The sequence below is a fragment of the Apostichopus japonicus genome, chromosome 8, assembly GCF_037975245.1.
Source record: "Apostichopus japonicus isolate 1M-3 chromosome 8, ASM3797524v1, whole genome shotgun sequence".
In the NCBI taxonomy this organism is placed as follows: Eukaryota; Metazoa; Echinodermata; class Holothuroidea; order Aspidochirotida; family Stichopodidae; genus Apostichopus; species Apostichopus japonicus.
Window position 1 is genome coordinate 36101560 of NC_092568.1, and position 21851 is coordinate 36123410.

The 21851-nt window shown below is 35.4% G+C and overlaps 1 protein-coding gene and 1 non-coding gene across 2 annotated transcripts in view; both read left to right on the top strand.

Moving 5' to 3' along the window:
• Nucleotides 1–7219: 7219 nt before the first annotated feature.
• Nucleotides 7220–7291, top strand: Trnac-aca (transfer RNA cysteine (anticodon ACA)). Its single transcript has one exon. It is a non-coding gene; the product is annotated as a tRNA-Cys (tRNA).
• A 7935-nt stretch (nucleotides 7292–15226) lies between these two features.
• LOC139971866 (muscarinic acetylcholine receptor M1-like) overlaps nucleotides 15227–21851 on the top strand; it is a 40626-nt gene continuing 34001 nt past the window's right edge. Inside the window, exon 1 of the mRNA XM_071978650.1 lies at nucleotides 15227–15767. The gene's annotated coding sequence lies outside the window, so the exon portion shown is untranslated. The remainder of the gene's footprint in view (nucleotides 15768–21851) is intronic.

Genomic DNA, 21851 nt, shown 5'->3' on the forward strand with positions numbered 1-21851 from the left:
TACGTCTGTTTCGTATTCTAAGCTTTAACCATATCCTCTGAAACGGATCTTTACCAACTCCTTGACTTCTTGCTGAGACTGACGAAGAGCATGTACGTTTTGGCCGCGACGTATTCGTCTGGATTCACACCATCCTCCCTCCCTCCTTTCTCTCTCCACCTCTCTGTCTCTCTCTCGCTCTCTCTCTTACAATCTCTCCATCTCCCCAAAACTCTTTTTCAGTGTTGCTTGAGGAATGTACAATGCACCTGGACTGTGATCAATAATCAATGACATTAACAGTACAGTTGCATGCTCGACATATCTTTATGGGGCTTCCTCCCATCAAAGAGGGGAAACAGAATCGTCAGCCGTCACATCCAGTTTGCTACAGCTTTCATAAACGCCACTACAGATGTGGGATACATATTACTCGGATGCTAAAAGCACATTTTACTCATTTCGTCGAGTTTTCTCCCTGACGTACATTAAAGGGCCTATTTTTTATGAGATCCTACATGTCTCAAAGTATATAGGTTCACCGAACCCCCTAAAGACAAAGCATTGGGGGTTATGCAAAAGAAGGCAAAGAAGAAGATGAAGAGGTGCGAGAGAAGTTGACTAGCAGCCAACGAGATGTATCACTTGTATTTTAAGACCATGCAGTCAGGCATCAATTTATGACCCAGTGCGACGACATTGTGACAGTGCAGGGACGAATTGTAAGTTGTTATCGTTAAAACAAAGAGTATACAAAAGCCGTCTTCCTAATGAAGCTGTGTTTCGTAAACGGCTAGAAGGTTATGTTGCGTCTAAATTAAGGTCAACACATGCTGCCGTTGAATTTATGCCCCAGTCTAGGCATTGGCTTCAAATACCCCCAAGACTCCTCCAGTATACCCTCGTCTTATAGAGTAAGATATATTCCAAGCTCAAAACGAAGTTACTATCTTTTCCCCTGAGGTCATTGACTTTCAAGAAAATTGTCTAAAAATTCATCTTAATATTCGTTTCAATGGAATAAATACAAATGTGTTCTCCTCACGTTGAAACACTCAAGCCTTCGTCCTGGCTAATATCCTTTGGAAATCCGTTCCAAATTGTTTTCGCTTTTACTTGTTGAATCTCACAAGCAGTGTCATATTGCTTATTCGTGCATGTCAACTTTGTGAATATTTCACCAGCAGGCTTGTCTGCGGTATATAATGTGACTAGTCGCATTATTATTATTTCTTCCAAAAAGTTTCCATTTTGCTGAATTATGAAATTCATAATCACTAATGTCCCATCTATTTATTGCATCAACAGCAAAGTTGCTGATATCCCCGTCCGCATATATATATATATATTTTTTTTTTTGTTCTGTCTTATAACAATTGACAATGTAACTCCCGGCTAACTTGAGGTATACAGAAGCAATCGTTTAATGAAGCAAGACACACGTTGCATGAACCTTGGAGTGTTGAAACAGGCGCGCTTATTCACACTTGATTGACTGAAATTGGCAGTTGCTGGACATGTTTCTAGCCCCTTCTCACCGTTTGAGATATAATAGGTTTGGGTAGTCGCTGGATTGAATTTCCCTTTATCTTTCAACAGAGAGCAATAGACTCGCAGAGTAGAAAAGGAAATATCTACATTGCAAACAGGTGTATATATTAATACTCATGCATACACAGTACAGTATTAGGTATTGAAATATATTAGCTTATGATTATTGTATCGGATAGTAGAGTAGAACTGTCGGATGTTGAAAGAGAAAATTAGGCGCAAACTTAATTTTGAAATGTTGTTATAAACTGTTCCAAAAAACAACAGGGAAAGAAAACAACAACATCACTCCTATCAGTCTAGATTGTACTTGTATATATAACACTTTTAAATTTGATAAATAACTCTTTAACCTAATGAGGTTCATCAATAAAAGTGACTGAACTATTTAGTCTAATACACAGACTATTACGTCATATTCCTCAGATGCAACACATGCAGCATGCATGTATACAATGTATTACACATTTGTCAAATACAAAGAGTGTTGAATGTTACCGAGGGATGATCTGTCGTTCAATCATACTTAGTAAAGATTCCTAAATCCTATTGGTCCATTCAGGTGAGCTGACCGTGGTTAATCCTGTGAGTAACGCACGGTAAAATTACGGGGCATCACTTTAATAAATCTTTGGTTATATGTAACCAAAAATGTTTTGTTTTATGATTTTTTTCCCCCACACAAATGGTAGTGTATGAATGAACGGGGTTAATCAACGGTCTAGCGTGCGTTACTCACATGATTAAAGCACTCCGGGTGTTAATGCTATCGCTGGATGCACTCGGGCTCCGCCCTCGTGCATCGCTTGCATGCATTATCCCCCGATCGTGCATTAATCCTGTGAGTAACGCACGCTAGACCGTTGATTAACCCCTTATTCATATGAAAGTTAAAGAATATGTTCCAGGTTAAGTATTATAACCTAGAAAATAATGGATTCATATAACCAATTAAGCCTCCATTGAGCGGCCAGAGTCATCCTCAAGTTAGCCTTTTTCATCGGCATTCGATTGAAGATCTGGTCTGATACTATAGCGGTATTAAAGGTTACACATAAAAGATATTCCCGTTCTGTAATTGATCACTCACATGCTGCTTGTCTATTCGTGGAGAACAGCATCCCCTCTGAGTCTATATCAAATTGCCAAGTTTTACCCTGGGCATCCTTTAAACCGAACCACCAATGCATAAAGCCAATCCTTTTGAAGCAAATGTCGTTCAGGAATGACATTGTCAACTTTATTGAAAATGTCGTTTTAATTTCGAAATGTCGAGGCAGATGTGAAAATCTTATTGAGATAAGATAGCTTTTTCATCGAACGGACGATTGAATAACTCTCTGTCATGTTGAAGAACGAGCAGGTGTTGACGGTGATTATAGTAGACAGTATTATTAAATACATTTCAAGACCAATCGTACCAAATGTGGAAAAAAAAGAGAGATACAATTGTGAATTTATGTATATGTATATATATATATATATATATATATATATATATATATATATATATATATAAATATATATATATATATGTGTGTGTGTGTGTGTACATCATCATATATCACATATACATATATACGTGACATTCATAATGTGGTTCTTGTTTTGTATGTATGTATGTATGTATATGTGATCTTCCCGCAAGCAGGAACTCGCGAAAGAAGCCATGGAGGCTTGTAGACTCGCAAGCTGACCGAAGCCAATCTCTCGGCACACATCCATTTAACGTCCATGTCGGGAAGTTGTTATTGAACAACACCCTTGCCAGACGACACACATTGCTGTCGGCGGGGAATCGAACCGGGGATCTCATGACTGGGAGACGCCGGCGTTAACCACTAGGCTATACACTCCGCCAATTTACTCCGCCAATTTATTTCGCCCTTGCCAAAACTTGTACTTCAGTTTGGAAGTTAGCAAAACAGCATAATAATAAGCTGTTTTTGTCTGACCAATAGATTGTTCAAATTGTTGATGGAAATTTCGACGTTTAATTATACGATAAACATTTACATTATGTGACTACAGCACGAATAAAGATATAAAATCACCTGGTAGAATAACAAATATTGATAATAAAATGTTTATTGGCATTCTAAGTATGTGATAAACATCATCTTTTTTAAGATAATGGAACCTAATCCTATGTGTATCAAGTTTATGCAATTCTTACTGTATTCATATACACACACTATATATAGCTTGGAACCTTCAATTAGACAAAGTCGTCAATTGGCTTTGGTAAGATATTATGGACTCTTTCAACGGTTCGATAAAGAGCATTGATTATACCTAAAGGTCATCCATGTTGTATAACATTAAAGTTGTCTTTGAGTTATTTCAAAGGCAAATTAAAAACCACAGAGAGACTGATACAGAGAGATGACGAAAAGTTGAACAACCTGCCCGCCAGTACTCGCTCTAGAAACATGGAAGGATATTGTCAATATTATAATTACAGAACTGACGGAAGGGAGGGGAGAGGTTAGGCCGGACGAAACCACCGGGGCCAGGCGTCAATTAGGGGAGCCGAGAAAATATGAATGGGGCCCAAAAAATGTATGGTATAATGGAAAATGTATTGTCATTTCATAGTTTAAGGTATACTTAAGAAAGTGTGAATGCAAAAACGGGGGTCCGGGAAAAAAATGTGTACGAACAGGCTCTCGACTCCTGCGCACACTAATCATTGACTACTATTATAAAGTGATTGCGACTGTATGTATGACACAGCGAACAGCGAGTTGTAGTGTGAGTACAACATTATGAGTACAATCGATCGATCAATCAACCAATCAGAAACATTTATATAGCTACAATATCAACGAAAGTTGTTCAAAGGCGCTATGAGACAGTTACAGGACATTTAACTATATATTGTACGCTTGTTCAAACAGGTATAATGTTTTAGCAGTTTCTTGAAAATATCAATAGTCTTAGCGTTTCTGATAAGGTTTGAGAGACTGTTCCACGTCACAAGAGAACGATCAGTAAACGTCACATTGTGAGTTTTGGGTACAAATAAGAAATAAAGTACGAGTATATAAATAGGATTCTCCATCATTCAGTAGAAAGACGAGTACAGTCAATTAGTATTGTACTTAAGTATCTATGATAGATTCCACAATACATATTGATGAACACAAGTGCAACACTCATGTAAGAAAATGAGTACGGTTTCACTTAAAGTCTGTACCTAAGTACTATCTGCGTTTAATGCATTTAAAGGTTAAACCTGGAACTTATGTTCAATTTAGGTATACTCTGAAAGAGTTTGTACTAGAAAAGAGGGTAATTTAGTAATTGAAAAAAAGGTTTTTCATTGCTAAAGGTACTCAACACATAAAGTATACTTTCCATCAAATGAACAAATGGCAACACGACATTTAAGTAAATAAAAAATTATGAAAGATTATTTTATCGACTAAGATGGGTAATCAACAGATTCATTAACGTAATTACTTTTGATGGCAATAACAACTTCCTCTCAGACGTTTTGTTTTTCTAAAGCCAATCTACTCTTTTCCGATATTAAACTATCACTGAATGACCTATGGACTAAGTCTTGTTCATGAGCTTAAAAAAACTTACCGTATTCTGTCTCAGCCTTTTGTATTAGGTCATAAGCCCGTAATATTTACCATTTAAAAATAAATTACCCAGTATTCGAAAGTGAATTTTTGAAAATAATAACTATCTACATATATTCCCAGACATTACGGGGAATATGCAAAATGCATCCTTGCATCACGGGAGATAACGACTAAGTTGCAACCAATAGCAGTTGTTTGGTACGTTAATACACTGAAAGGTACTGCCTATTCATCCATCCATATATTCATTCAATCGTTCGTTCGTGTTCGTTCATTCATTTATTGTAGAAACAACTTAGACCTAATGATACATACATAAGCTTATTTGTATTTCACTTAAGACCTTATTTCAAAGTTTGCTTTATCAAACATTTCATGTAAAGAAATTAGATATTTAATAACTGTACACGCACTTAACATCCGATATACTTTAAACCTAACGGATTTTTCATCAAATCTATCCCGAGTATTACTCAAAATTTGGATTAAGATACATTAATGTAGGTCAACTATCTGGATTTCCCCGGTTTTGGACCAATTGAATATTCATAAATAATAGTTATTATTACATCCGATTTCATCCTCAATATTTCGTAATCCAGACTATTTTTTCCCCATTAATATTGAACTCATGTAGTAGCATAGTTAAAGTTTTATAACTTTGAGAATGTCGATTCATATTTCATATCTTGAAATAAAAATGTGACAATGGCCAAGCTTAAAAGATTATATCCAAAAGAACCCCAAAACAGCTGTAAAGTTTCAATTTACTTTAATCCTCGGCCGGCGGCGGAAAAAAATCAAACTATGCTTAGTAATGATTTATTTTAGACATTATGGAAATAAGAATTGATTCTGGAAAATTTTTAAGAAACCTTGTTATTATAAATATTAACATTTGTCGATAGTTTATCATAAAAATATAGTTAGAAAAAAATTGATTTTTCTAGAAAAAAAATACCTTCAATATTGATTTCTAAACTGATAAATGTCGCCGATTTTTCATGACGGTGTTGAAACTCAAAACTGCAAATCTGATAAATAACTTCATCAAAATAACCCTGAGAGCAGTCTTGCTATAACCGCCGAACCAGCACGATTTACTTTCTTTGACTTTGTATCTAAAGGAGAGAATATGTCATTAAACGTCATTTTTTCCCTTGCAGGCAGTTCATATACAAAACCATAAAAAAAAAAAATATATATGACAAACCTTGCTGTGTCGAATTAAGCTATACCCGAGGGAATACAACAATTAAAAACATTATTGAAGTTTCCTTTCTTCCTTACTGTCATATTCTCAACAACCCAAAAAATCCTTCTTTTCTTCTTGCAATTTTTGACAAATATAGTTTTTTTTTTTTTATAATGGTATATTGATTGTTTCCAGACACATCGCATTCTAACCTCGTAATCAAATCAACATCGTCAAACTGAACACTTTTGGCTCAAAACAGGTTTGAAAGAAAAGCGAAAGTAACCAGGTTAATTGAAGAAAAGATTCTACAGAATGGGCTTTAAGTGCTAAATATTGTGTGATCTAAAAAACACGAGTTGTGATATTTCGTGCGATCATACAGGAAGACAGATTGGGGCGTCATAAGCACCGACAGACCTATATTTGAAGTGTGACATCACAATGGGGTTGTTTCGAATATGTATGTATACGTGTATATGTATATGTTGTTATGATTGTACAGAGTGCACCCCTGGTGCTTTAAATCTGACAATTTACACAGAATAACCACTCATTATAGGTAAAACCAAGCCATAAATAAGTAATGAATGTGTAGCAAGTGGTATGACAGACATCAATCATAACACTTGGATAATACGTCCTCAATGACAGTTATACAAAGCCAATTTATACGCATTCACACACCGGTAGAATCACTGTGGTCGAGTGGTAAATATATATATATATATATATATATATATATATATATATATATTTCGTGTTGGTTAGCATCATGTTTGCTCTCTAGGGTAAGGCAAAATATGTCACCAAAAGGTATTGTTCGATACAGGTGACAAACGCCTACAGTGGAATTACGACCTTCCTTACCGGTTTCGAACCTCTGGACATACAATCAGCGTCCATAGCCTAGTGGTTAGGGTGTCCGCGTACAGAGCGGAAGGCCCGGGTTCGAATCCCGGTGGAGGCTGGAAGTTTTATCACTGTTCTTGATTTTCCAACTCATTACGATTTTCGTTAATATATATATATATATTCGACACAAACCCATTTTAATGTCACATATATGGCATATAGCCTGGTGCGGCTGCTTTTGGAAATTGAGGATAAGGACATATATATAAATAACCTGTATCATAAAGGTCGCCGTGAAAGCACTTCAGGGTGTGGGGTACTGAGCAATGAAACAAGTAGGATCGTTCTTTCCAATGGCGCTGTCTTTCACTATATACAAATAAATGTTGGATTTTGTTTCTTTATTGCAATTTTTAGATCAGTGATGGAAAGCTATTCAGTAATTAAAATAAATGTTTATACAAAATTTAAAAAAATGTTGTACTGCATCCGTAATACACTCTCCCTAACTTACCATTAAGATATATATTGATATGTGATCATAATTTAAGTTTTAGTATATTTTTTTTTATTGGTGTCTAATTGTTTTTGGTTTATACCCTTGGGAGATACCAATTCAGAAATATGTGAGAATAGAGTTAATGACCTTTTTTCAATCCCTAATCAGTACTCTGGTGAATCGGTAACAGTGAGATATTAACCTCTGTATTGCGGGTTCCAAGTTATGCAGAGTTCGCTGTTACCCGTCTCAATCTGAAAATTCCCTTTGCCCGACCCCACAAGAATAGGTAACAATGGAGACATTCGCGCAAATTTCAGGTGTTGAGTTCTGTAACCGAACAACGAAAGAATTATGACTTCCTTTACATTGTCTTTTGTTATTGTTCAAGGTATGGATTTACAAAGCAGAAATATCAAAACATTATACAACTAAGAACTTTCTTCTCTTCTTATAATTTAGGGTATAACATACATAACAAACTACAGATGTTAAATATAAAATAGTATATATAAGATATGAACATTAATGACAATTTGATTCGTTAAGATAGGGCAGAATTGGCACATATTTTAAAGTGCTACCCATAATACCTCCCACCCCCCTCTCCCCGCTCCCCTCCCCTGTTGACACAGTTATTCATCTTTTGTGGTTCGTTTTCCAGTATAGCTATCTATGTCTGTATACATTATGTGATAGGTTAAACATAAATGCCAAAAGTATGGAAATGCAATCACAACTCATTCCTGACGTCATTTTCCTTTTTCCGGGATGACGTCATCCTCGACATTTAAAGGTCACTAGCTGATCAGTATTGCTTTAAAATTTCAGTGTGCTAAAAATAGTATAGTCTTTTTAAGGAGCGCATTTCTGGGGGCTCTACATCTTTAAATTATTCTTAGACATTCAGAAGTTTTCAATTTTAACCAACAAAATCTCCTTGTGAATACAATTGCATTGATTCGGGGCTTGAACGGCTGATTACAGTGTAAATGTAGGTGACCATTACCTGACTTTGTAGATTGGCTATATTTTGAGGTAATATAATAAATCGAGGTAAATAGCGAGACTTCTTAACTACAGGTATAGTTGTCGTAACGCAATGAATTAATTGACCTCCACAATAAATGCATCACTTTCCCAAGCCAGCTATTCCGTATATAGGTTGTTTTTTCACTGACATGAATTATCCCCGATTTGATAGCTGATGCCTTGGACTACTATGACACATATAACTATAACCAAACATAACCGATTACATATTGAGCTAGAAGAGGTGAAATTTTAGTATAGTACTCCCTCACCTATCTGTCAACCCTCGCTGCCAAATCTTCCTGATTCACCCAGGAATTCTCAATTGCTTTAAAACTTCTTTAATCCTACTGATTTTTTATTTTATTTTTATGTTCGACATATTTTACATCATAAGTGTACTATCGTCGAGATAAACCAAAATCCCGCTTATTTTATGCACAACAAAAGCGAGTACTTTATTTGCGTTTTTTCAAAGTGATGAATTATTTCCACTTGCCCTACAAAAGTGTTCTCACAGTGATGGTTATTATTATGAAAGATGACATTAGCAAAAAATCATTTTCTAGTTCGCCCATATAGGATCTTTTATACGGCGAGCCAAACTAGGTTATTTCTGTATTGGTACATAGTTTGCAGTAGTAAGAATTTATTATAATAGTTTTAAAATTCTACAGACAGAAAAAAATATATAAAATAACTATTAATGGATATTAGTTAAGATCTTTTAGAATACAGATGGCGCAAATGTCTGACGCTGAACTTCATTTGTTTTGCTATGGCTCAAAATTTTTAGAATTTTAAGAATTATCATGTCAGAAAAAAAATGAAAAATGAAGTTGGAAAGTCAACCATGGTTACATTGTTGCAAAGTACTGTGGCTTCTGACCGGCATCCTCCCCCTCCCCCCCCCCCTCCCTCACCCCCAACACCCAGCAAATGGTTCTATATCAGGGTTGTCCAACCTACGGCCCGCGGGCCACAGTCCGGCCCGCCGCAGGGTTGCATCCGGCCCGCCAGAGATGCTTGAACGGTGCGAAATTTTAGTGAGCAGATTTATTGATAACAATTTGAAGCTATATAATCAATCATTCGAACCTTCTGGGTCCAAAAAAATGCATACAGGTCAGTTAATTTGTGTGACACTCTCAGTGGAGTGGGGGGGGGAGGGGCGGTTGTACTTTATTCATCTCTTTTATCAGGAAGGAAAATAAATCAGTGCGCTCCGCGCGCAGTGCTTACATTTTATTGCCTTGGGCTTCGGTCAAAAAATCGAAAAATCAAGTTTAGGGTTCATGCGGCCCCCTCCTTCATCATAATCATTCCATGTGGCCCTCCTCTGCAAAAGGTTGGACGACCCTGTTCTATATGGATCGCCAAGAACCACAAGCTGTTTAGCTTTATTGGTTTCCTCAATGTTTAGAACCCCTTTCTATCTCAAAATTTCTTTGTCTCTCTTGACCAGTTTAAATGATTAAGGTATGTTTTATTACAAAATTACAAATTACATTTTATAATTAACAAAAGAGTACCCCACTGGTTTCTCTAACCCAATCAAGTTATCCGTACTCCTTAATGAGGGTTAAATTAATGAACTAAACTCCCCAATCAAGTCATATATATGTTTCTCATATTTCGTTAAAAAGGTATTTGTTTAAAGTTTGAAAATGGGTTTTGCACTTTCTAACATATGTTTCGTACATACCAGAAAAGGTTCAAATCAGCTGCAGGGTTTTATGTTCAACATGTTTACCGTACCTGCATATTTGAATAGGCCCAATATAATATATATTTCTAGTTAATATAATTTCAATGAGGATATTTAATTAGCAATTATAATGCCCACACATCCCATTACATTTATGACATTATGTATACTGTCGCAATGCTTTGCATGTGTTTGTGTTTAATTACTTGACTGAATCTCATATGAAATGAGGTACAGTTAAGTATAGTATTTTTTAGTAACAAAACTCAACCAGACACACTGATTTGCTGATATGTCGTTAACGCTTTCTCTCCCAAATACTTGTTTAATGTTAGCAATATCCAAACGAAATACTTCTCTTCTGTTGTATCTCAACCATGCAGATCATAACGACACACACACACACATATATACATATATACTTCGTAAGATTCAGCGAACATCTATAAACATGGCAGTTCCATTAGCTTGATTGTTGCACGTTTTACAGCACTAGTACCATAATACAGTATTTTGAAGACCCGTTAACCCATACTTCGGGTCATATGTCCCTCAATTAAACAGCAGAGATTGCCCCAACACGCACACACACTGGGAATGTGTTGTATCTCCTATATCTTTGTAATGCAATATATTGGTTACGTTAACACCGCACAGTTGGATCTAACGCCTGCTTTAGCATACGCTACGTGTGTGATGGTAGCAACGCACGCACTCAAAATGAATGTTCCAGTCAACACCTGTCCGGTACTGCGTTCCCCTTTAATTATTGTAAGTGCTTGCTTTATTGCTTAAGAAAACAAGCGCCAAGATACCATATGCTTTCCGCCTTACAACACGCAGTGACCAATAATGCTAACTCTACGATCACAAACACACACATACAACCTATTCCGTACCTGGGATTTATATATATATATATATATATATATATATATATATATATATATATATATATATATATATATATATATATATATATACTATTACTGCAGAAACAATGTAGTCGGTTATTAGGTTTTCTGGGTAGGGGAATGTTTCGTATTATCACGTCATTTGGTTATTAACGTTTAGCTTTATGGTATATCGTGCGCACACTTCAGAGGTAGATGGTTCTTGCCAAGAGCTGATTTGAACATTGACCTCCGGTACGTCATATCTATTTTTACGGATAACAATAACGGTAACATTCATCTACATCAAAAATACAGCAATACATATATAAAAGTGGCAAATAATGTTATCTCATTGTGGCAAAGCGACACCACTTATTGTACAAAAAAGGCTGACTATAACAGAATGTAATTTTTCCTGTAAGTGGAAGATGACGAAGGGGGACGGGGACGGGGACGGGGATGGGGACGGGGACGGGGATGGGGACGGGGACGGGAACAGACGGGGACGGGGACGTGGCGAGGGACGGGGACGGGAAGGGGACAGGGAGGGGAAAGGGGTCATTAGTCAGCCCCCACGAACACGTTACAGGGAGCGCTAAGTGAACTTTTTCAATTACTGTATCTAAGAGGATACTATTTAATAACAAAGGGTGTAACAATGAACTCGGTAATTAGCGGATGTGCTGTGAGGCTCATGGCATTTACAAAACATGTTTAATCGTGATAATAAGCACGTCATTCTCCACAGGGGGAAAGTATGAGAAGGTCATAAATAAAACGAGTACAGTGGCGGGATATTATGTTATTGTGATAGGTATCTGGTTTAATGTAAATAAACAGAATGTGTCTCTCATTTTTTAAATTAATATATCTTTTCAAGTTTAGAGAGTTATTATATACTACATTTTAAAGAAACATTGACATTTAAACATATTAAAATGAGGCACCTTTCCATCTGGTTTATGTCAGACGGTTAATTAAACAACATGTTTTAAATGAATTAATAGAAAAAAGTTGCTGTCAAAAACATGTAATTTGTGTAAGTCATATAACGCATTTGCCTTTGCGCACTATGAGAGCATTTTGGTGATCACCATGGTTACCAGAAGACAATTAAAATACAAAAGTTCGAACCTGAAATAAGTTGGAAATTCGTTGGGTTCTTAATTTTTTGACATCTAACTGTTTTACATCGTTATAGACCACCCGTCGATATGTTTAACGCTATAGGCTTCTAGACAAGCAGACTTAAAAAAATCAATTTATTTAATATTTTATATCTTTATGATTTTCCCTGATTCGGCAACTTTGATCATTAGGCGCCTCATCAAATATTGATTTCATTGAGTTAAGTAACTAATTAAGTATTATTTATTTTCAACAGTTACATGTTACCTTGCTTATATACATAATTAAATACATCAGCTAACATTGAACCTGGATTGTATAATTCAAATGTTACAGATTAAGATAACGGGTTGACCGTGTATGAAGAAACATAGTGCAGCATTAAAAATTAAAATTTGTTGAGTTCAATTTCCGCTAATAACCTTTGAACTACTTTAATATATAGATATAAAATATGAATATATGACACTGTTAATACATGTGACATAGGCCGACTACTTACAGCGACACAAATTGATAACGATTTTAATCAAATTAAAACCATCCGTGCAGATGCTTTAATCCAATTTCTCTCATAAAAGCCCTTCGTTTTAAATTTACAGACTCGAATACGGAGAGGGTATAGCATCATTCGATGCCATGCTCTACCAACCATCTTCAACAATCTTTGAAGACATTTTTTTTTCTCCAAGAGCTATCACGTTTGATTACATTTTTACGGCGTATAAAATATTGTTACAAATTTGTAAGGTTTAGTAAACTCTTGGGACCAGACCAAGCTGGTAAATATAATTTAGAGAGAGTAAAAGCTGTCCTATAAGACTGCTATAGCGAACATTCGCATGCTCCCAATACCATGGAGAGATCCAGAAAAGATGCCTATGAAAAACTTAAAATCACATTGTCAATGAATATTTATAATAACTATTATTTGAATTAAATTTGTGGGTCTGTCTGCGCAAGGGGGAAAAAACAAAACTTAACAATATTTTTGTATTTCAATTGACTATATATTAGTTTATTGGGCAAATGATTGGTTTTAATTGTCTTCTGCGTTTAGCTACTATCAATTGCTATAATGGGTACATGTACTCTTTGTAAGGAAAGTAAACACACAAACGGCATACATTGATAACTTTATGGATGCATAAACACGCAGTGTAATACTGTGAAGCCTTTGAAATATCTCCAGTTGCTTTGAAATACTACATAAAACGGCGTGTACATGCACTCTTTGTAAAGATAGTAAACACACACATACGGGCAAGCATTGACAACTTTATGAATGCATAAACACGCTGTGTATACTGTGAAGCCTTTCAAATATCTCCAGTTGCTTTGAAATACCATATACGGCGTGTATGCTACCCGTATCACCTACATCATGCAAAGAGAAAAGTTCGCATAACAACTCTGATGAAAAACAGGAGTAACAAACCGACCTTGAACACAAATATACCAGTGAATTATTCAGTTGCATGAAATCCAAAAGTATTCCAATCGAGATCATATTAATATGCAGCTGTACTTTTATGTCAAGCTGCAATTCCCTTTTACTGACAGTATGCGCAGTATGGATTTACTGTTTCTAATACATCAATGTTCCAAAACTGTTCATACTGTCAGTACAAATGCTGTGAAGATATTGAGATGAAACGACATGTGAGGACATATAGTAGAGCGGTACTACCATTAGAAAATTGTCCCAATTGGCGGTCCAAACAGTGAATAAAGTACGCTGTACTATGATTGAGACAAATTGAAGTGAATTATTAACTTGGATGCAATCCAAATGTGCTAAGCCTGTTATCTTCTCTTTTTTTTTCTAATCAAGCCAACATCTAACGTGATTAATAATCAACGTTTGCAATCACATAAGCACTGAGCCAACACGAGATGATATCATCACAGTTTCCTCATTAATGATACATGTTTGCTAAATGCGGAATGTTACTTATGGACGATACGAACTGATTGGCTGTAACATTATCAGCAGTAGACGTAACGAGGAAACGTGTGCCATTATATCCATCGTGAACAAAACCTAACGTTTTTGACGAGACAACAAAATGTAAATATAATTGAGCAACAACCATATGTCTGTAGTTGCTATAGGCCTGAAATGAAGGCCAGTTTCGTAGATAATGTAGGTCACACCATAGTGCTATAGTTCCATGTTCACACTGCACACTGACTACATGGTAATTATAACAATTTTATGTGTGTTTTTAACCAGTAGAGTATAGTATAGCACATTTATGTAATTTACCTTTAAATTGTAGCACTCTACTAAATTACTTCCCCTTCTTCCTCTCTTGTCTTCCTCTCATTATGTTTGTTTTCTTTGTCGTAAATAAGAACATTAAAAAAAATGTTTTATACTGCTAAAAATAGATCTTAAGGACATACTATGGAATGACGTAAAGGTATTTATCAAATCTCCCAAGACAATATGTGTTTGGAGAAGTAATGTGTATATATGTATGTATATCTATATATATATGGGATCAAAAATTTATACTATCATTTTTGCTTTTTTGCTTTTTTTTTTGCTCTTTTTTTTATCACTTATCAACGTCACCGTAGATTAATCTATGCACGTGTACTTTACAACAAAGATCTTAATATTGCACAGTAGCTACATTACGCCTATGTTTGTTTTTGTTAGACAGTAAATACATGATTTAACACCTCCCTACATGAATAATGGAAGAGGCTAAGATTAAAATCATTACCAGCTACCAAAGAACGGAGCGAGAAAATTGATTGGGTGTTCGTTGCAACGAATGAGAGAGAGAGACTGAGATATATCAGCGAGAATGAGAGAGGCCGAATCGTTCGTTGATTACCATGGTATAGGCTATCTAGTCGCATAGACTCTGTTGCGGCTCGGCAAACTGTGGATGTCCTCATTTATTTCGTATGTAACAAATCAAGAGGGAATCAATACGAGTCGGGGAATGAATACATTCATTTTGAAAATGAGCCTGATACTATTTGTGATTGCACTCGGGCGGCCTTTAAGATAACCGATTTCGGAAAATTTTGTGGATACTTTTTCTCTCTCTCTTTTTTTTTTTCTTTTTTTTTCCTTTTTGTTTTTTTGATACGCGGAACTTTTTAGTTTGTTTGTTTGATATATGAAACGGAAGGTGTATATTTCCAATCTGATGAAAACATCTTTATTAAAACTTTCAACATTTTTTTTTTATTAAATCGAAACTGGATGATACGGATTCTGTTTTCCTCTTCTTTGATTCTTTCTGATGACCTTTGATTGGATTAAATATTCTGGAATAAATTCATATTTAATGACGTGAAATATTATGTAAGTTGTTTTCTTTCATTTTCTTTAAAAACAAATTAATTACCTTAAGAAAAATGTCGTATTGTCTGTTTTGTTTATCACTGGCATTGTTTTCATGTTATGTGTTGCCCATGCCAAAATGTGCCCGATCATTAATGTAAACATTATGTTTCACGTTAACGTTAGTTCCTTGGATTAGTTGATCTATTCGTTAGTACCGTGAACACCAAGTTACCAACGCAGCAATTAACCTCTCGCATAGGTGACCTGTCACACAAGGCACACGTGCCACACGTGTCACACATGTCACAAATCTGGCCTTGCCATACTGATGTGATAATAATAATAATAAGAATACTCGATTTTTATATAGCGCTTTATACCAGCAGTAGGTCTCAATGCGCTTTACAGATGGTATATTACCCCTGGTCAATGATAACCTGTCCCAGAGACAATCCCTCCAGGCGGCTGCAGTTATATACTGCGGCTAATGACAAGTTACCTCACAGGTACCCGTTTAACCCCTGGGGTGGAGGGAGGCAATTGAGATAAAGCATCTTGCCCAAGGACACAACGTAATGAACTAGGCAGGAATCGAACCAGCAACCTTGGATCACGAGTCCGACGCCTTAGCCAGTTGTCTACCACGCTCTCCGTGTGATATTGCCTTTCAGTGCACAATTTACCTGTTTTTCTATCATTGCTTTCAATGTTTCTGCAATGAAGCCTCTTTTTTTTCTGCCAAGACATTAACCCTGCAGTCGTCAAAGTAACGCTTTGCTTCACCATGACGTGTCTTGTTTTAAGTCTATTCCATTCATGTAAGTGCAACACACGTTTACCAAGTAGCAGTTAAACATGTCATGACACAGGTGACCTGTCACAAATGTCACAAACCTGGTTTTGCTATCCTGACGAGTGCGTATTTTTGCAGTCACCGTTTTTACTTTCATTATCTACATTTTTTGCTTCCTAACCACAATAAATACTGAAATAGGCAAACAACTTGTCAGCTAGTGTATATTTGCTTTGGGACTTGGCTTTCCATTCCTAGTATCCAATTTGAATACTGAGATAATGTTAAATTGGTTACATTAATTGCATTCATTGTTTTTTTGTTAACACCCCTTACTATTTATCGTAAAGATGTCACATACTTAGGAGCTGTGTTTGCACTCTACATTGTGAAAGGTATTTTGGCTCTTATACTCGACATAATTTTTGGTGCATAATTAATCTTTCGTTTTCTCTGAAATTGAAAAGCAGCATTAGTTCGTTCTTGTTCTAGTGACATTTTGTTTGCCTCTCGTTTTGTTATTAAACTGTAATTTCTCTATCTAACCCAAAAAATTCCCTTGCGACTGTTAATTAAATGAATGAAGCAAGTTTAAGTTCATCTCTGACGTACTTTCTCTTTGGCAGAAACTTTATGCATATTCATGTTTTGTATTAGACACGTTTATCAAGAACACAAGAAATAATGGTACTGCTGTAAAACGGCTTTTACGATTTGAATGAGGTCAAACAGTATTTTAAAGCCATCCAAAAGGGATTTTTTCTTTCTTATTGTGAAATGAAAACAAATAACAATAGAGGATTTGTAAGGTCAAGTTATAATTCTTAATTCTTCACGTCTACTGCCACTTGTAGAGATTTGTTTTTTAATTTTGAGAAATTTTCTTTAAAATTTACTCAAAATATGAATTTTAACAGAGAGATGTTCATTCAGGTTACAAACCCTTGAAGTGGAGATTTGAGTTTTAGAGGGAGTTATCAAAACAAAATGGCTGACCAGTAAAACAAACAATAAAGTGAAGACTATTGTTGAAAATCATCCATTTATCATGATGTTATGGTGCTTTATCTACATGTCAAACCACCAGAGACAACTGGATTGCATATACCTGTATATTACTATAGCCTTGAATATTAAGCATAAACTGATTATACATGAATACATTCTTATATGTATTTAAAGTATGATTATCTCTTGAAACTTCCTATCCTTTTCTGGTTATATCGTATGAACATAGGTATGATACCTGGTTACATAATGTGTAGGGTTATGTGGCTCCTGCCTGACATTTATAGTTATGAAAAGCTTAAAAGTATTTATCAACATCTAATTAGGGCTGGAGAGGTATCTCGGTATATCAAAGTCAAATTCTAATGTTCTAATATAACTGGTTCGAATTTCATTCTACCTCGGACCCTCCTAAAGTCGTTACTCGAAAGGGGTCCATGTTATGCAAGTATAATGATGAAAATACCCTCTGTTTGAGGACGCTCCAAAACTAGACTTATGAATAAATATTATATATACGATTTTGAACTTACTTTTGCCTCTAAAAATGTATCCTTTCGATTAAGGTAAAACATATGTGTCACTACATGCCATTATATAATCACCATGATTAGCGTACTGGAAGTAAACATTTGATTGTCTTTATTAATTATTAATATTCAGTCAATATTTATCATCTTTATAAACGCTGGGATTGAATTTGACGTCTGACATAATATAGTAGTTTTGGTTTTGCGCGGGGAAGGGGGGGGCGGGGTGCTTTCGCATCTAGTGATAATTTTGGTAAAATATTATGTCTACCACTGCAAAGAAATGAAAATACTCCCATCGACGATCGGGGAGTTAGATTACTAACAAAATCATCTCGCGCTTTACCGTTTACATATTAAAGCAAACATTGAAAGTAGGAATATGGGAGCCCCCTGGTGGACTTGAAAGGGTTTTGATTTTTAGTTTTTCGTTGCGAGCGTTACAATAGTTGTTATACCTTGCTTTGCTATCTTCAAGAAATGATTGCATATCGGACAGTGTACTGTAACATTAAGTGTGCTTTATCATATGATTCCATTGTGATTTTAATTTATCTGACTGTGTATTGTAAAGACTGCTTTATCATATGATTCCATTGTGATGTTAATTTGGATGATGAATGAAGTGAGTGACAAATAAATGAGGACAAATATATATATATATATATATATATATATATATATATTTATTGATCGCACATTTGGTACATCAGGGACGTCGTTTGTTCGCTGTTATCGATCAGAAGTTATTAATTTACTGAACGCCATTCGACGATAATGGCAATGGTTGAGTAAGCGCAATGCCATAACCTACTTTATATACTTCAGACAGTCAGAAATCATTTAGAGATGATAAGCCTCTTCCAATCCGTTTATTGATCAAGAAGATTATTACAAATCATTTGACAGACCTGATTGAAACCTTATCTCTAGGCAATCTTCTTCGCGACTGCCCGTTGTGCATATGCTTGGAATGTTTTTAATAGTGTTCGGTCACTAAACTAAACCAGTGGATAACATTTTTGAGGATTAAATTGTTGGATTAACAGAGATCAAGTAGGCTTACCACTGTGGCAAGAGTTGTATTTTGGCCAGCAGTGATAAAGACATCGGGGAAAAAAAACCATTTGTCAATCTTTATCTAGTGTCATATATACATAAGTCATATTTTGGTGTCTTCGAATGACCCCCAAAAGCCACAAATCACAATATGTCAACCCGTCGTTTCTAACCATATGTTTTCTGTATATGATAAAGGTTAAAGAAAGGCGTGTAGTTGTGTATCTAGTATTGAAATCAAATCTAATTGGAAAAGTAAAACTCGTGGTTATAATTGCTTCCTGTATAATGTCTTTAGTTGTCTTTAGAAGAAAGCTAAGATACAATATTTTCAATTCTTTTTTTAAACTTAATCCAAATGTGTTAATACTGTTTGTAAACTATTTACAAGTGGCATTTCGTGCCTGATGACACGATTAATAGCTTAACTTACTATTTTTGCTATCTTTTACCATAATTGTATGTCTATAATACAATTTTTTAATAACGCACGTGATACCCGATGACTGTTTGAGGTGGCGGTTGGGGTAAAGATACAAATATTTTTTTTTATTTTAAGATATAAGACCCCCCTCCTCAATTGTACCCCCACTTCCACCCCCCCCCCCACACCACACACATACATATAATTTGACAAGATTTTGTCGTTCCTTGCGGCCATCCAATGAAGATGACTACATTATATTTCTATTGCATGCTTACACCATTTTTGTTAATACGGTTTTAACATATTACTCTTTTTCAGTTGTATTGGATTTGATCATATAACCATTGCCAATTAGTAAAATATATAGTGCCATCTTATAAGTCTACTTTGGTAACCTTCAATTTAATTAGACAATCTTTTTGTTTTACAAACACGCTCTATTCACCATTGAATAACCTGAGTTTTCATTGAAATGTTTTGTAAATGTACGATGTTTTACACGACAAAATATAGGCTAGGCTAGGTTTATTTTGTTTGATAATGTGGTAGGTCTAACGTTAGTGTTTACGTTTTGGTTTGTAAAGTACTGCCACTGTCATGATTGTAAGCATCGTATGCATCAAACTAATATTTTAGCTATAAGAACAACAGTGCTGAAACTATCTGACGTGGGAGAGATTTTAAACTTGTAAATGCAGCCCATTGCTTTAATTTCGTTTTGTGTCGATTTGTAACGTTGTGTCGTATTGACTCAAGCCATGCAATGTTTACATATATGTAGATAACCCTCGATCTAACACAGAGCTCTATGAGGTGACCATCAGCTTAGTCCAGTGCACATTGGTATGTGTGTCCCACCAGGGGCGCAAATGCAAAGTTTTGCACTTGTAAATGGGGGAGGGGGGTGTTATGTCGCCGAGGATGGCAAAAAAGATGGTGCATAGATGCAAAGTGGTGCTATATTTTGCCTCTTTTGAAACAATTAGGAACAAATTTTCGTACTGTTCACAAACAATGCTATAAGATTATTTACTGTACACTAGAATGCTTTATGTCATATTCTTTCCGCTAGTCAAACTAGAGGGCGGTAGTCTGCGTTATAATGATCACGCAAAATTTACGTAGTATACATTATTTTCCATCTATATATGTAACAATGAACACACGCAAACCACGTTAGTTGCGTAGATATTACAAATTTAAATTCTGACTTCATTAAGTGTATTTAATGGATTTTTGTTTTTCATTCAATTAATATACATTCAAAAGACCCGGTGAACGTGTTATATTTCATGTACTATGGAAATGAAATATTATGAATAATCTGTCACTGAATGGTTCTTAACACAATTTTTCGTTACAATTGTTTGCTCCACTCATCAAAAGTGAAAATAGAGTAGTGGAATGATATTGCTTATGGGAACTAGCCAAAAGTCATCTCAAGCCGCCCTGTTTGTGGTTAAAAGTTCATTCATAAACACGCTTGATTTTGCTTCCCTTCTAGCAGCTGAATGCTTCGATCAATTACGTCAATTGAATGGAATTCCGTTCAGATACCCTTGGGGAAATGTTTTGAAGATTACGTTGAAATCCATTAAACACGAAAAGCTGACTTAGACTCGGTCTCGGTATCTATCTATCTATCTCTCTCGCTTTCTACTTCTCTCTCTCTCTCTTTGTAGCCAGAATTGTTTATTGACAGGTGAGTCTACTTCCGTTTGAAGTTAAAACTATTGCACTAAACTTGTGACACACACAGGAAGTGACGTAGGATTTTGTTTTGCTTTAATTAATCGGCGTGATAACATGTAAGTGTAACGCTATTATTTGCACACAAGCAGGAGACGACAGGCGGAAATATTGAGGCTTGTCGATATGAAGAGCTAACGGAGGGTAATTTATATTCAATTTATATGCAACAGACAGTGATGCACTCAATAAATTGTAAAGTACAACAAATTGGAAAGCATGTTGTACGTGCAAATTTAACTAGATCTTATATATAGTATGTAGGAGTATATATGTATTATATGTAGTATATACATTTAGTATATATATTTAGTGTTTATATGTATAATATATATATATATAGGCTATATATATGCTATATATATAGGCTATATATATGCTATATATATGCTATATATAGGCTATATATAGGCTACATATATATATGTATATATAGGCTATATATAGGCTAAATTTAAGACTATATATAGCCTATATATATATAGCCTATATATAGGCGATACATATATGTCAGTGAGTTGGAAAATCGAGATTGG